Source organism: Topomyia yanbarensis, chromosome 2, assembly GCF_030247195.1.
Source record: "Topomyia yanbarensis strain Yona2022 chromosome 2, ASM3024719v1, whole genome shotgun sequence".
Taxonomy (NCBI): Eukaryota; Metazoa; Arthropoda; class Insecta; order Diptera; family Culicidae; genus Topomyia; species Topomyia yanbarensis.
In genome coordinates, this window is record NC_080671.1 from 439,412,125 (window position 1) to 439,430,484 (window position 18,360).

General features: G+C 37.7%; 1 protein-coding gene across 1 annotated transcript in view; it reads left to right on the top strand.

Moving 5' to 3' along the window:
• Positions 1-18,360, top strand: part of LOC131685585 (zinc finger protein sens) — a 570,390-nt gene that overhangs the window by 58,584 nt on the left and 493,446 nt on the right. The window contains exon 2 of the mRNA XM_058969425.1: positions 2,509-2,545. The gene's annotated coding sequence lies outside the window, so the exon portion shown is untranslated. The remainder of the gene's footprint in view (positions 1-2,508; positions 2,546-18,360) is intronic.

Genomic DNA, 18,360 nt, shown 5'->3' on the forward strand with positions numbered 1-18,360 from the left:
TCGGCCTACTGTCCATTCGGCCTAATGTCCATTCGGCCTAATGTCCATTCGGCCTAATGTCCATTCGGCCTAATGTCCATTCGGCCTAATGTCCATTCGGCCTAATGTCCATTCGGCCTATTGTCCTTCGGCCGAATGACTTTCGGCCTAACGGCCTTCGGCCTAATGGCCGGACACCCTCTGCTGTTTCGTAGCATCGTATCCCCACTAACGTGGACAAGTTTCTCGTGTAAACACAAGCTGAGGCTATTTAACAGCAATCGGATGCAAAGAGACAACAAACAAACGACAATTGGTATTGCTGCTGAATACGCTACTCAGTATATCCTAGTATTTGATTAATGAATCAAAACAACAAATCTGACAATGCATCGTCCTGCTTCGTTCATAAACGATTTGAATTTTTGACCCATCCAGCGTTATAAAAATCACTTTTAAGCGGAATCCCAATTCTTCGGTCAGAGATGCGGCCAAAAAGTTTAATCCACCCAAGTCTTTCGTTCAGAGAGCCAAGGATAAGTACAAAGTTCAGAAGGCCCATAATCGAGACGAACGGCACGGTAGGAAAGTCACAAGGCCGAAAACTGTACACCCAGATGCTGATGAAGCTTCATTGTCTCATCATGGATGATGAGACTTACGCCAGGGCGGATTTCCGGCAGCTTCTGTTCTTCACCGCCCAGCACAAGTTTGATGTTCCGGAGGAAGTAAGGAAGCAAAAACTTTTAAAATTTGCCAAAAAAAAAATCATGATTTGGCAAGCGATCTGTTCATGTGGCAAACGGAGTGCGCCATTCGTGACTACCGGGACTGTAAACGGGTAGATTTACCTCAAGGAGCGTCTACAGAAGCGTCTGTTTTCTCTGTTGAAGCAACTCGAGGGCGGTACTGTGGAATCATGCCAAGGAGGTCAAATCTGAGGAAGACATGAAGAAAAAGTGGGTTTTCATGTAGAAGAAGCTGCAGCAAGATGTTGTACCTAATGAGTTAAGCGTAAGGTGCGAGCGTAGTGGTAGTGAAGTTGAATGAAATAAACATGCCAAAAGCTTACTAATGGATTCTAGTTTATTGTCTGAAAGTTGGAAAAGGATCGGTACACTAGGTAATTTTGACACTGCAAGAAGATACCCATCTAGGATGCATTTTCGTCAGAAGAAAAAGTAATCCAACGGATCCACTTTCGTTTCGATTTAGCATTGGCCAGTTTATACCGTAAAAATCGCTCATCGATGTTTCTCTCGGTAATTTATCAACGAATTAGTGTTAGTGAGTGTGTTTTTTCAACCCTCGCTAAACTCTGCGTTTCCCTTATCTAATAGCACACTTTAATGAATAGATTTCAGTAAGTTTTGTCAATTTCCTGTGCGAGTTTAAATTTAATTATTAAATCTTCATTAACTACCCGTCACGGCATTAAAAAAGCAACCCCGGTGCAAGTTTCGAAGCTTTCAAAAAAAAGCGTACCATAATTACCTTGTCAAGATGAATAATTCATACAGCGGTGAAAACGATCTAATTCCTCTCGTCTGTTTACCAGTTAATTTACCAAAACAAATGTCCCTCACAATTTACGACTCCCGCTCGAATGAGACTCGGATGAACTGCCAGCCCGTGATAAGTGTCCAAGGTTTACCGCTAACACGCCAACACTTCCTAAAAACTAGCCATAAAGTTCACCGAAGCACGAATAATGGACCTCCGTTTTTTCTTCTTTTTCTGTTTCAACGTCCCCCAGTCAATTCCACGAACCTTCACTTAACCTCTACACCAGCCACAGCTTCAACCGAAACCGCAAAACGGTCAGAAATGCGCAACCCAACGCAATCAATCAAATTTAAAACAAAGAAGATCACTATCGGGATCCGAGGGGGCCTATCCAAACGATAATGATAGTAGGCCGAGTTTCGGTGCCGTTTGGTCGGTGAGGTAGATAGTAGCCAGGATTTGGCGGTTCGTCACTTGTTCGTATTAATCGCGTATTCAAGTCACTGAGCAGAGCACAGCAGGCTGTGCACGGTTTTCCGGACTAATTAAGCAAATATATCGTCCAGCCGACCGATAGATGAACAGTAAAATGGGAGGGTACTGCGTAAGAAGCAGTAGGCCTACTACTGAGTTCGAGGGGCTGTCTCCCGAACCGAATCGCGACCAAAATCGGATAAGCTTTGATGTTTGTTTTCTCCGTCGGTCGTCGGAGTGACGGTATTTGTGAAGGGGACGACCGGCGATGATAGCGTGCTAAAATTGGAGTAAATTAAACCTGTTGAAAATTGTGCTTTTGATTACCAATCGCGGGGCGAAATCTCCCGTTTCGAAATATATTCGCCGTGTGCCACAAACGAAAATTAAATAGATAAACTAAACGCGATATCTCGCTTTTTCCCCTCGCTCTCTCATTGCTAATCGCTCGCTTATCCAGAAAAACTAATTTGTTTTATGCATTTTTTGTTAGATTATCCATTTTTCCAAGCTAACTTTTCTTCTCTTTTCTATTTTTTTTTTCAACAGCCAACATCAGCGGCGCTACCCGCAACTGTCTAATCAGGTGAGTTAGGAGTTGAACCTAACCAACCAGAGTGAGGAGAAAAAAAAGAAGAAAAAAACACCACTCGCGCTAATAACAGGATTTTATCAATTAGTATGCAAATTGGTGTTGAAACTTTTTTGTTTGTGTGTCACGCAAAATGCACTCCGGTTTCAGACGGTTGCCCAGCCTACGTTGTACGTCTACAATCAACGGAACGGACCCTTTTTGCATCGTTCAACTAGCAGTGCGTTCAGGACTACTTTTAAGATTGATAACTCGCCACCTGTGAGCGATTTTATTCTAATTGATGCTCGGTACGGAAACCCTTTGGACACATTTGAACCACCCTGTCCCAGTCGGTGGTACATCGGTGGTGCGCAACCGACGACCGTTGTTTACGAATCGCCTTAGCAACCAATGGGGCTAACCTGCAAGCAGTCAGTACACACGAACAACTGTTTGTTTAGGTGGAAATAATTACCCTTTCGCAGTCTAGACGTCGATTGCTTCGATTTCGATTCTGCATTCGATGCATAATCAGCTGATAATTATGGTGGGGTGGGGAAAAAAAGGGTTGCCATTGCACTGCATCGTGACCGGTTTGCGTTTCTGTTCAGTGTTCGTGAATTCGGGCTTTTCTCGCGATAAGAACTAAAATCCCGCTGCACCGATTTGACTTCATTATCACCAATAAATCGTACATGGGGGAAAATTTGCACCCACGTGACGGTATCTGCCGCCAATCGCCACCGCCTGTGAGAGGTGCGAGGCGTAATTGTTTTCCATGTCGGTACAGTTTTTCATAATTTGTTATTACAATTAATTAGTACCTTTCAGCGAACGCGATCGACTGTTTTTTTCTCGTCTTGTTTTTTTTTTTTTCGTTGCCAACCGATTTTAATTGCTGGCCCATGTGGGGGAGTCTCCCGCAATCGCAGAATAATTTGATTCTGTGTTTGGTGGTAATTTGCTAAAAGTCGGTTCGATCGGGTAAAAAAAGAAGGAGTTTCGCGATAGCAAGAAACAGCTATTTTTTGCCATCGACACTAGCAGTCGTGTATGTTCGATTCGATGAACAGATTTAATTAGTTTTTGATCGAGGTGAGTTTTGGTCTGCGCCTGCGCCTCAGGGAATTGCATGTTTGTAACTAGCAATCAGCAATCTCCTCCATATTTACAGACTGTGCCAATTCACCTGTTCGGCATATCGGAATGGGGGCGTTTATTACATGTAATAGGTTTACTCAACACTCATCGGCTTCGGTGTTGCACGGTTTACTTCGTCAAAGCTTTTTGGTTGAATTTTATTCTTAATTTTGAATTTACTACTACGATCTATCGAAAGAATCCAAATTGAGGCCGTTAGGCCGAACGATCCGAATTACCTAGCCAATACTGAAAATAAGAGCCGCCTTTGAAGATCTCCTTGTTAGTACGTTAACACGTTTATAGATTGATGTGATTAATGGAGCGTTCATTTCATCACATGTGCGAGTCACTTGCCAGATCAGAAATTTATTTTATATTTTTATTGGGGTCATCTTTCGAGTCGCCTTTGGTAAATATTTACCAAAGGCGACTCGAAAGATGGATAGTTAAGCAAAAAAAAACGAAATCAGTTCGGATTTGGTTTATCATTGGTATTGCTAGATGCAGGCTCGAACGCAGTAAATTTTTAGGGGTTTGATTTTTGCCTTTCTCATATAGAAAGGTTATGCAATCACTCTGAAAAACGTCAACCTAATCCCGGCCCGGAGGGCCGAGTGTCATATCCCATTCGACTCAGTTCGTCGAGATCGGAAAAAGTCTGTATGTGTGTGTGTATGTATGTATGTGTGTGTATGTGTGTGTGTATGTGTGTGTGTGTGTATGTATGTGCGTATGTGTCAAATAATGTCACTCATTTTTCTCAGAGATGGCTGGACCGATTTGCCCAAACTTAGTCTCAAATGAAAGGTGCAACCTTCCCATCGGCTGCTATTGAATTTTGGATCGATCGGAATTCTGGTTCCGGAATTACGGGTTTCAGAGTGCGGCCACACAGAAATTTCTCATATAAACTATAGGAAAAATTAAAAACTGAATTTTTATTTTTGATGCTAAATGTGTTCAAGGTGCATGAAACGTCGAGATTTGATGCAAACTCGAAAAAAAAAATTTGACTACGATTCACTTTTTTGGATTTTGGCACATTTTTGCCTTTCTCATATAGAAAGGTTATGCAATCACTCTGAAAAACGTCAACCTAATCCCGGCCAAATTTTTTTTTCGACTCGTTTAGGGTTTCTGGATTTTAACAGGGGCGTAGTTGATGGTTTACGGAGAGGGGTTACACCCCCCCTCTACTGTTCGCGCCCCTCCTTTAAAAATCTCCTTAAATCACCCCTCAGACAACCACCCCATCCAGCCCTCATACCCCTCCCTTTCAACCCCATCATCTTTAAACCACCACTATATCACAAAGCATACCAATTTAAGCTGGGGAGTCGTTCGTTCATGGGACTTTCGCCCTCCTCACATACCCACCCCCGCATGACAAAATGAGTTAGCAAGCAGATAACATTGATCTAATGCTGATTAGGCTAATGGAGTATGATATTTTTTTGTTTCAAGTGTTTCACCGTCGACACGTAGCTCATCAAGTTCGTGGCTGGCATGCCATTGTGTATAAGTGCAAAGTATACTAAGAATGTAATGGACATTTCCACAATTATGTTGAACATAAAAAGCCTGCCATAGTTTAGAGAAATGAGAAAGGCACAATTGCACCGCTAGGTGGATTAAACCAGGTTTTTTACATTTATTTTAATTGAGAGTTATAGGAACCCTCCAGCTTTGAATATTTCTTCCTAGGACTGGAGGTCAACTGGGTCATTATCCAGAAGGAATTTTCAAAAGTCACATCTACCTGCTGGGTAATTCTTACTGCAGTGGTTTGTAGTAGTTAAGTCTACCGACTAAACATAAAGCTCTTGTTTCTCTCAATCCTCAACTCGGGAAGAATTGTGCTCTTGTTTTTCTGATTCTGTATTAATCGGTCATGTTTTGCCTTTCTCATATAAAGAAAGGCTATGCAATCACTGTAAAAATCAACTTTTTAACCGAGGCCCGGAGGGCCGAGTGCCATACACCATTCGATTCAGTTCGTCGAGATCGGCAAATGTCTGTGTGTGTGTATGTATGTGTGTGTGTATGTGTGTGTGTGTATGTGTGTGTGTGTGTCATTTAAACTCACACAATTTTCTCAGAGATGGCTGAACCGATTTTCGCAAACTTAGTTTCATCTGAAAGGTATAACGCTCCCATGAGCTGCTATTGAATTTTTAGTTGATCCGACTTCCGGTTCCGGAGTTACGGGTTGAAGAGTGCGGTCACACAGCAAATTCCCATATAAACTGGTACCACCATGATGTTCAAATGATGTAAAACATATTAAAATTGATGTAACATTACTCTAGTTTGCGGGTCTGGATCACTAATGATCAATCAAAGCAGCTTTGACCATATTGGCCACCTATGACGGTTCATGACGCCCCCGGGGAACCCGCCAAGTTCCTAATCTAATATCACACCCATTCCACAACGAATTCTCTACCGATTTTTACAAACTTGATTTCAAATGAAAGATACAGTAATGCCATTCACTGCTGCTGAATTTCATTCGGTTCTGACTCTTGCTTCCGGAGTTACAGGGGTGTTAGTAAGGATACACTGGAATTTCTCATATAAATCGGTACAATCGTAGTACCTCAAAGGCTAAAAACTATTGAAATGGTCACCAAATTACTTCTAATCGCAGATCTAGATCACTGATTGCCAATCAAACATTCTTTGAATACATTGTCCACTATCGACGATTCCGGAAGTCCGGAATTCCGGGCATATTCCACAATCAAAGTCACATCGGTTCATCGGTGATGACTGAACCGATTTTCTCAAACCAAGTCTCAAATGGAAGGCAAAATATGCATTTGAGTATTGCGTCGCCCGATTAAACCCGATGATCGAAAGCAACACATATATTCGTTGAATTTTGTGTGGATCCGAGTTCTGGTTCCTGAATTACAGGTTGATACGTACGATCACGCAGCAAATCCCGATTCTAACGAATTCTGCGATGAATGTAAAAAGGTGATTTTTTTTTCCAAAATGTAAACACAACTGTTGAATTTGTAGATCTAGGTCACCAACAGTCATTCAAAGTCTCTTTGGCCACACTGGCCACCATCGACGAATCAATTTTTAAATCATAGTTTGGAGAAATGAGAAAGGCACAATTGCACCTCTAGGTGGATTAAAACAGGTTTTTTTTTTCATTTACTGCTTTTTTGTGTACTGTCCAATCTTCGCCGTATAAGTGACCTGGACAGGTCTACGGCAAATATACTCACCGGTAACGATGCGAACCGATCCGGAGGTGCCGACCTTAATGGCTTACAACCACCTTCGCAAGGCTTTTTATCATTCTTGGCTCCACTCGTTTATATTTATTTGCCGGCTGGTGCTGAGAGCTTCTCAGCGACGGTATTTCACCCGATACCACCCTTTTTCCTGAGCCATTTAGCTGTGAGTCACTCCGACGGATCGTTGATGGTGAAATTTCTCCTGATAACGATATCCCGATTGTGTCCGACTTCATTTGAAGTTTTAAATGAGAAATGATTGAAAACTAGTTAGCCTACTTTGAGTTCGAAAAGTACATTGGCATAGACGTTTGTAAGTTTGTCACGAATATAAAACATGCTTACTATAAGTGGACTAATCCAGTTATATACAAGGTGTTTTGCTCATGGTTGAAAATCTCTCGGAGGGTGATAGAGGATCATATTTGGGGGGAAAATCGAATCTCAACCGTTACAGAGTTAATGAACTTTTTCGCTATTTGGCCTGTTTGTCTTTAAATGCCTTTAACTCAAGAAGTGTACCTTATATTTCAATTATTTTAGTTCCATTGAAAAGGTGGGAAAATTTTCTACTGAATAAAGCTCTTTCATTTTTCAGTTTTCTCAAAATAAAGCAAAATGAACATAACAATACCTATTATCCAAGTGTTGAGTTGCAAAACGACCCATAATTTATTGTTCAACCTGATATTCGTATCTCTTCTCCTACGTTGAAATTTCATTATTAAACTTTTTCTGTAATCGACTTGTAAGTGCTTAAATGACTTTTACCAAGATTTCATTGGAAAGCTGAGAATATTCCCTACCAAGTTATGTACAAATACCTTTTAGTTAAGTGACGTTTTACCCATAAAATAGTTTACAATTAATGTTTAGAGGATTTTTGTAATTTGTCTGATTACTCATTAACAAACTTTTTTTTTATTTCAATTATAGAGGTTTTAATCTTAAGGTCATTCGCCTCTTCGGGTTAGAAAAATCTCTTTGGAAAAATTTCTAACCCTATGTGCGGGGTCGGGACTCGAACCCAGGTGCGCTGCGTACAAGGCAATCGATTTACCAATACGCTACGCCCACTCCCCAAAAACAAACTTCATCACACGGAAAAGAATCCGTTCATAAATTCATGAAGAGAAAATCACGATTTCGTGAACTGAGCGATTTACGAAAATCGTGACCAAGTTCCTGAAATTATGGATAATAATCCACGTATTCATGAAACTATGCGTGTTTTAAATAAAAACTAGTTCGCGCAACGCACAATCACGATCCGCAGTATTGAACGAGGAAAATACACATGTCCAAACCGAAAATTATTATTATAATAATATTGCCGATTGACAGTCCATGTGAACATCGGCTAGAATGAACTAATCTTGTTGAGATCTGCGTTCAACATATTGACAACAATATGCTTTAATTCGGTTATTCTCGCATCGTAATGACTACGAAACGGGATCAAGTTTTAAAAGTTTCGCTGAACTATATTGAAAATAAGTCCAAATCTGTACCTTTTGAGTCACGAAGAAACTTAGTTGTCTGTCACAACAGCACATAATTATTGTTGGTGTGAAATAGTTGTTGATATAAAAATTGCTACTTGGGTGACCGTTCATTTCTAAATAAAACCCATACCGATGATGATTTTGACTATTTTGTGGTACCACCATCTTGCTTTCCAAAGTGGCGTCAATCAATATCCGTATCTGCCGACCATCCACTCGCAAATGATTTCTGACAATGGTTTTCATTGTTTCCTTGGAACATGAACCCGCCATTTTGGTTTTCGAATTGGCGTCAAAAACCAATTTCCGGCTTTTGCTGATTGCTAGCGCTTTACAATGACGCCATTATTGGTGGTGGTTTGCACTGCACTGTGATAACCGGAAACCGCCATCTTGGTTTTGAAAATGGCGTCAAAAATCAATTTCTGTCTTCTATTGACCACTCCCTTTCGAATGACACCCATATTGATGATGCTTTTCACTGTTTTGTGGTAACCGGAAATCGCAATTCTGCTTTTCAAAATGGCGTCAATTATCAATTTCCGGCTTTTGCTGACCGTTCTCTTTCAAATAACACCCTTATTGATGGTGGTTTTCACTGTTTTGTGGTAACCGGAAGCCGCCATCTTGGTTTTCAAAATGGCGTCAAATGTCCATCCGTACGGAACCGGTGCCGGAATGGCCTTGAGGGAGCTGTAGAACCGTATGATTGGAAGAACTTCGCATTTCGTATAAAGCTATGAACCCAAATCGCTGGAATGATAAAAAAATATATACATTTTCTTAGGTTCTCCCGGAACAGTTCTCCGGTGGCCAAGATTGGTCCAATTCATGTCTATTGTGAAGGATCAATGGGAAATAGTCAAATGTAGCACATTTCAAAATACAATTACTTAAATTTATGGGATGTTTCTTCAAAACTCGTCCGTCACCCCACTGGGATGCCGGATATACCCCAAGGGAATTCGGATTAATTCTGGAACCGGTCCACGGATTTGAACGCTACTCGGTATACAGAAACTGGACTAAATTCCAGATCTTTTAAAGCCGGTTCCATCCAATTCGGTCAAAAATTGACGAAATGAGAGCAAAATTTAAACAAAATTTTCAGAAAAATTTTAACTTGGTACTGTAAAGGTTAATGGAGCGTTCATTTTACCCCAAGTACGAGTCGCTTGCCAGATCAGAAATTTATTTTATATTTTTATTGGAGTAATCTTTCGAGTCGTCTAAGGTAAATGTTTTTATACAATTCTCAGAATAGTTCAACAAGAAAGAACGAAATCATTTCGGGTTTGGTTTATCAACTGCTAGATGCAGGTCCGTGCGCAGAAAATTTTTAGGGGAGGGAGAATTTGATTTTTTACATTTATTTTAATTGAGATTTATAGAAACCCTCCAGCTTTGAATATTTCTTCCGAGGCCTGGAGGGTTTACGTCCCAATCGGCTCAGCTTAAGAAATTGGATCAAATTGGATTGAGACGGAATCTTAAACAGACACCACTGCCTGCTGGAAGATTCTTACTGCAGTGGTTTATAGTAGTTAAGTCTTGCGACTAAACCTAAACGTCTTCTTTCTCCCAGTCCTCAACCCGCTCGGGCCACTATTGAGTATTACTTCGTGGGGGATTGTGCTCTCACCCTGTATATTCTGTGTTAATCGTGCATGTTTATTCCCATTACTGTTTTTTGCGTGCCGCTCAATTTTCGCGGTATAAGTGATCTGGTCAGTTCTACGGCAAATATGATCGGTGGTAGAGTGGCGAACCGATCAGGAGATGCCGACCATAATGACTTACATCTCTTTACAACCACCTTCGCATGGTTTTTATCCTTCACGGCGCTACTTGTTTATATTTATCTGCTGGTTGGTGCTGAGAGCTTCTCAACGGCGGTATTTCTCCCGACGCCCATTTTTGTGAGCCATTTAGCTGTACGTCACTTCAACGGAGAGATCATTGATGGTAAAGTTTATCCAAACATTTTGTGCGACTTCGTTTCGTTTGTTCGTTCGTGTTTTTCCGCCTTAGCATCCACTGCTAGTTCGCTGACCAACCTTTACAGTGTAACTGGTATACTCACAACTGTTGCTAATTTTGAGAAAGCGTCCGACCGCAACATATGACCATCGTCGATTCGAACGAAACTTTGCAGTTGTGTTAAGTTTATGAATCTCCATGATTTTTTCTGACAATTGCAATATTTTGGTACAAGAGCAATTTTTCAAAAGGGCTTAGACATTCTACGTGCACTAATTTTCAAAAAATGTTGGTTTTATACAGCAAAACTTTCTGAGAACGAGTTATAGGGAATTAATATTTCTCCACGAAAAAAAATACTCTGATAAAAATATTGTGTCATTTCATTCAAAAACAAAAAAAAATATATTAAAAATTTAAATTGCAAAAAAAAACCATTTTTCTAAATCTTTTATATTTTGTCAACTAAACCTAAAGAGAAAAGACACATTTTGAATGCGATTACACGATGGAGAACTTATTGCTAAAAAAAGTTTTTCTAACAATAACTTTATACGTATTTTTAAATTTCATACTAATTGCCATACAAAACTGTAATTTTTTTACAGAATATGATTCTACGTATCATTTGTAATCAAAATGCATTTTAAAAAGATCTTCTAAAATGCGATAGTTTTCGAGATATTTGGAATTTTGCTCCAGCAAAAACCAATAATTCGTGTAATTATGCCCTTTTTAAAAGTTATTTGCATTACCCATCATAAAATGTCAAAAATCTAATGACGTAAAACAAACTTTTTCAGTGCATTTGGATCATGGAGAAGATTTCAATAAAAAAGTTTTCCTAACAACAACCTTTGACATATTTTTATAATTCATGCTAATTGTAGTAAAAAATACAATTTTCACGGTGTCTTTGTCGAACAACTTTATTCAAAAAAATTCGGCATCTGTAAAACTTCGGAATATGAAAGAATGGACGTTTCCCTTTCATTTGAAAGTAAAATTAAAATATTCTGTCGGGGGGTCTAGAAGAACTTTTTATTTTAAAGTTTTTTGATTGAATTTAATTGAAATTAATTCGCATTTTTGCTACTAATTGGTACTATAGACATTCAAAAAATACTAAAAATGAGAATCTGATGAATAATCCCATTGTCTACAACTTCGTAGAATGCTATAAATCGATATAAAATCACCCGAGAAAGTTATTAAAATTTAATCAGTTTTTAGGTGTGCGAGGGGCCTATGGATTAAGAAGTCGATTAACAAGGACTTACAAAAAAAATGTTGGGTTTAAATGAACAGTAAATTCAGATAAATTTCAATGTATACAAAGTCCCATTCTCAGCAGAAAAAATATATTATCAGATTTCTCCGGGTCTTGGGCGAAAATGACACTTTATGAGGTGTGGTAAGGTGTTGACCAAATTTATTCGATAATCTTATACTTTTTCAAGATGTTGATTAATGTAGTAACGGATTTTATCATGCCTTTTTCGTTACTTTTCTCGCTCTAGGGGATAGCTAATGTAAACTAAAATGACCCTTCTTCCTGATCCTATCCTGCCTGGTAAAATACAATTGGCTTAAATTCAAAGCTTTATATTTGAATGAACTAAAGTAGACAGTTCGAGTCATTGTAATAAACGACGGATTTTATTGCAATTTTGGGGTGAGAATCCTGCTTGTCTTTATCAACATTAAAAGAAAGATGATTGAAAAAGAAGAAAAGCTCTTCGAGTTTTGAATCCATGTTTGTTATCTTTTGGGGTAGATTCATTTCATCAGAATTTATAGATGCAGATTTTTGCTTGTCCTCAAATTTTATTTCCTAATCGAGCACATAATCTTAGAAAAAAGAATAAAACCATGTTTCATAATTTCCTTTAAGAAGAAAGTCCGGAGTCGTTACTCGTTGTACACGGATCACAACAGAAAACGAACAAGAAAATATCAGGCTGTACCATACATTCAAGTAATAAAAGTCTGTTTATTGAAGATTTCCCTCATAATATGGGATAAGAGCAAAGACAACATATCAAGAAGACAGAGTTGCCAGTTCAGTTCAGTGTCAATCAGGATTCTCAATCGAAATCAAATCAAATGACTGCATATATAATTGAGTTTGATCAAATATAAAGTTAAAATTTAGGCCAAATTTAGATATCCCACAAGATGCTAACGAGCAAAAAGGTGGATTCAAGGTTACATCAAGCATACTCCAGAATGAGTGAAGAAAAAAAAGAAGAAACAAATACAGTGGAGACCCGATTTTAGCAGCTTTTTAACCCGATTTTATCAGCTTCATATGAAAATTGATAGTTGGTAGTTTAATGGGCTCTAGCAAACGAACCAAGTTGAATTCGAATAAATCCTTTCCTAGGCATATATTTCTTATCTTAGAGATCCGAAAAATGCAAAAATAAAAACATTTTTTTTTTAAATTTTGCACTGTCAGACCCCCTTAAGGGGAACGTAAAGTAAATAATCAAAAAAGGTTGCAAGGCTATATCTAAGGAACAAGGAAGAATATTTTATGAGCTTCGGTTTAATAAAAAGACAGAAAAATATATGTCCCGATTTTATCAATGTCCCTGTTTTATCTGCTTAAAATTCGCCAAGGGGCTGATAAAAAACGAGTCTTTACTGTATATCTGTGACAGAAAAAAATTGTTTCATTTTGCTGCATTGCCCAGCATCTTTGTTACCATTTGGGCCCTTTACCCCATAGACCAGTTGCAAAAACGAGAGCAAAACACGAGCAAGAGAGTTTGCCATACTGCTGTTCAACACGAACGTAGGCAGTAATAGAGACGCTATAATACTGCGTATAACAGTTAGGAAGTATATACTATCAAAAGTATTAGATATGTGTGTTGGATAATAAATATATAACGCCTATTTTTGTATCTAAAAATTTCATATACTGTTTAATGTGATTAGGAGGAAAATTAAAATAAAGCACACGTAAATTATTTTCAAACGGTTTAAATAAATACTTAAGCTTTAATATGTAACACATGAACACAAAACATCAAATTACACACACGTTAGGAAAACAGGAAACGCTCGGGATTGGAAAACACTGGGAATGCAGGAAATAAAGCCAAACGGGAGAGGAAAATTGCGAGTGAGAGGGAAGCTACTGGGTTAGGATAGAAAGAATATGCCAATCACTTTTGCTGTAGACTTCAAGAAAGGCAGACATCAAAGTTGAAAGTTTAAGTAGATAGACAGTTAGAAATATTTGAACGTAAAGTATATAGTGAAGCAAATAGAGGAGTGATAGAAAGTGAATTAACTAAATACCGAGAAGGAATCAGGTATGAAACGCAAATTAAAACATTCCCAGTAGCAAACCCATAAGATTTCCCTCCCTCGTCAATATTATCCACTTGCAGGACCCATTATATTAGATGCTAAAGCCATCGGAGTGGCTTATAATCCGAAGTGTGGTGTCCCTTGAACGGCACCATCATCGCTAAAAGCCCGTCAAAAGTGCCCATAAGCACACTGAACCAGCCACGAGGTTCCATCGAGACCTCCGGGTCATCAGCAGGTAGCTGAGTCCAGCCAGAGTGCCCTTGAATCGCCGGCCTGTCGCCGAAGATCAACCGCAGTGACCGCCTATCGACGCACTCGCCAGAAAGTGGCATCGCTGGTCGCATCGGACCCCGCCACCCAACAGCCCACGTGTACCAGCGCCACACCAACAGCAGACAATCGCAGCAGCATCCCGTCGTCGTAGCCATCGCAACAGCAGCCGACCGTTTCCCGCTTCGTCCCAGCGTTTGCCGGCCGGCCTTGTATACACCTACACTCACACACAAAAATTGTAAGTTACAATAAATAATAAAAAAAAAGTGAAAAGACCGTGTTTGTCTTCCAATTGGGATAGAGTGACATTGAGCCGACCCTGAAGCCTCCGTGCCTCAAGCTCGAGCTAGCCAAGAAAAGAGGCCTTCGGAGCCCACCCCAAACGGTCCCCGTGGCTTGACCAGGGACTAGGGGCAATATAAGCCGCGACCCCTCTGGTCCGGCCAGTAACATCTTTCAAAAGAGTACTAATTTCGTTCAAATTTTATCTACTCTTCTCTATATCTCCATGCTCCTAAAATATCATTGGTGCGCATAAAACGGTGGAATCTGGAATTATGTTTTTTTCCTTCAATGTGGGACTTTGCTAGCATTCAAGTTCTTCTAAGCACACTGTTAAAATAAGGCAATCCATTTTTTACAAATAAAAATGTTTTTGGAACAAAGCTTCTTAACCAATAGGCCACGTGCGAATCTAGAAACTTTGATAAAAATTTAATATCTTTCTCTAGCGATTTTAGATTGCGATGTAGTTTTCTACAAAGTTGTACACAATGAAATTGTCCATCAGATTCTCACTTTTGGTAATATTTGAATGTCTAAAGTACTACCTAGGGGCAAAAATGTGAACCAGTTTCATTGAAAAACTTAAGTTTTCAAACAAAAAAACTTTAAAATAAAAAGTTGTTCTGGAGCCCCCGATAGAATATTTTAATTTTACTTTCAAATGAAAGGGAAAAGCGCATTCTATCACGTGCTGAAGCTATAGCGATGCCGATTTTTTTCGAATAAAATTGTTCTACCGAACACACCGTGATTTTAACGTCATTTTAAATCAAACTGCTGATAACAAAAATTTTCTGAAATGTGGTAGTTCTGGAGTTATTTTAAATTTTGTTTTAACAACACAATTATTTTGTTTTATTGTGACCTTTTCATAAGTTATTCGCGTTTCTCCATCAACAGCAATAGTTTTTTACGAAAAGCCCATAAAATTTCCTGTAACTTTCTTTTTGACATCAAGGCGATATTGTAAACCATTTGAAAGCTACATGAAAACAACCAACATATGATTCAACCATAGGGTCTGATGATTAAACTATGTAGTTGAATCATAGTTGATTGTTTTCATGTAGCGTTCAAATGGTTTACAAAATCGCTTTGTTTTCAAAGAGAAAGTTACTGGAAATATTATGGGATTTTTGAAAAACCTATTACAGTTGATGGGGAAACGCGAATAACTCATGATAAGGTCGTAATAAAACACAATTTTAGAATTCATTAAACAAAATTTAAAATATCACGAGAACTATTACATTTCAGAAAAAATTTGTTATGAGCATTTCGATTTAAAATGGCATTTAGAATCATATTCAAAAAGAAAATTGTATTTTTGACTGCAAATAGCATGAATTATAAAAATATGTCAAAATTTGTGGTTAGGAAAACTTTTTCATTTCAAGTTTCTCGATGATCCAAATACACTGGAAAAGTTTGTTACGTCTTCAATACGATTAACATTAGATTTTAGACGTTTCATGATGGGGTAACGCGAATAACTTTTAAAAAGGGCATAATCGCACAAATTAACTGTTTTTGTTGGAACAAAATTCCAAATATCTCAAAAACTATCGCATTTAGAAAGATTTTTGTTAAATGCATTTTGATTTAAAATAATGCTATGAATGATATTCTGTAATAAAATTACAGTTTTTATGCCAATTAGTATGAAATATAAAATATGTTTAAAGTTATTGTTAGAAACTTTTATAGCAATGATTTCTCCACCATACAATCACATTCAAAACGTTTCTTTTCTCTTAAGGTTTTTGTAAACAAAATATAAAAAAATATAAAAATCAGCTTTTTTGGCAATTTAAATTTTTAACGCAATTTTTTGTTTTTTTGAAAAAAAGACACAACTTTTTTCAGTGTATTTTTTTTCGTACCGAAATGTTTATTCCCTGTAATTCATTCTCAGAAAGTTTTGCTGTATAAAATACAGTAATCGAACAAAAAAAAATGAAATTATGGCACTTAGAAATGTCTACGCCCTTTTAAAAAATTGCTCTTGTTTACTCTTCCATGCCGGTGAAACGTGTAAAGTTTCATAGGAATCTGAGATGCTCGGTCACGATTTTAAATATTTTCGGACGGATCTTCGATAGGAATTCCTCTAGTATATTAAGAATCATGAATTTGTTCATGAGGATTGTATGGACTCATGAATAAAATTCCGAGCTTCGTGAAATAGTTCACGAGAAAGTATCCAGATTGTTTTGATTTTATGAACTAACTAGCTAATACCCATCGCGCGTTGCTGCAATTTTCAACAAAACAGGAGGAAAACACAATTTGTTCCAAAGCGCCATCTGGCGGGCAGATAATCTCCAACTAATAGCACACAAACACGCTCCATAACAAATACCAACTTTGTATAAATTGTATAAAACTGTTAGTGTAAAAAACTTATTTGTCTTAAAATACCTCTAACTTGAAAAGTATACTTTGTATTTCAAATGTTTTAGTTCCATTCGAAAGGTGAGAAAATTTTACATTGAGTGATGCCCTCACGTGTTTCAGCCAATGAGTTTAAGTAGCCTTTTTAAAGTAATTTATTGAAAATTAAACAATTTTAAAAGATTTTTCGCTCATTTCTTGAAAATCCTAATAGTTAACCTCATCATTTTAATAATTCAGATTGTTAGTCTTGATGAGCTGCTTAATTCGTTCTTTGACATGATACACTTACCTTTTCTTATTTTCATGATTTTGGGTTATTCAACTTGAATATTTTCACGGTGTATTTATTAGAACAAGTTTATGCAAAAAAATTCAGCATCTCTGAAACTTCGGAATATGAAAGAATGGGCTTTCCCCTTTCATTTGAAACTAAGATTAAAATATTCCGTCGGGGGGTCCAGAGCAACTTTTTTTTATGTTATTTTCGTAACAATATAGGTTTTACTACTGGAGTTAGTTCATATTTCTGTCCCTAGATGGTGCTTTATACATTCGAACAACACTAAAAGTGAGAATTTGATAGAAAATTTAATTGTCTACAAGTGTGTTGACCACTAAAATTGATCTGAAATCATCCGGAAAAGTTGTTTAAGATTTTAACAAAGTTATATCTAAGATAGTTTCACACGAGGCCTAGTGGTTTGGAAATATGTTTTCTCGCACTTATTATATCACAAAAAAAAAATAATTGGGTTTAGTGGCATAAAAATATTAGACGGGATTCATTACGTTGACAATTCTAATTGAACTTCTGAAAATTAGGATGTTTGACAGAGTCAGAAAACTATTTGTACTTTTGATTTGTAATCTTTCCCGATAGGTTCGAAGGGACTACCATTCATCGGAAGGTATTGCTTGGTTACAAGGGTTTGCTTACATTTATGTTTTAGAAAGGGCCATACGTCGTATAATTTCGGTTATGATCGCTTAAGTCAGCTATTATAATTCCGTTCAAGACGAAATGTTGGGACACACCGTTTCTAGATTAACGCAAACCACAGCAGTAACTGTTCAAATTAGTGACTAGTGTGAAATGATTTATTCAAATTTTCTCCGCAAAGCATATTGTGGCAGTTGGATTTTACGGCCATTTCCTATCAATTATGCGAGATATCGTTACTAAATTGATCCTAGATTATGCGATATGTATTACTTTTGAAAACAAAATATGATTTGAGTACAACAATAACCTTATATACATAGAAGTCCTCGAATATATCCCAAAAAAAAATTATCTTGATCCAAAAACTCAAAGTTTTTTGTTCACTGTTTGTCACATTGAGTCAATTTTGAAAACGGATAATCAGAGTTTTTAACCAAGCGTTGCAATGAAATCCGCGAAATATTGCAATGGTGCGTTAAAAGTTTCATTGAGTTTGTTCAAATATAAATGTTCAAGTTCAGGACATGTCAATTTTATACGAAGATGCTAACAGAGTAGGAGAATCATGTAAGAATAGTTATCAGTCATCCCTGAGAACAATCGAAAAAATGAAAAAGAAGGCATACATAATTGAAAAAGCTGTTTCTGTGGGAGGAATCACTTACCATCATGAAAAAGAATATTAATATCATACTAGTTTGATCAACACTTATCTAAAAC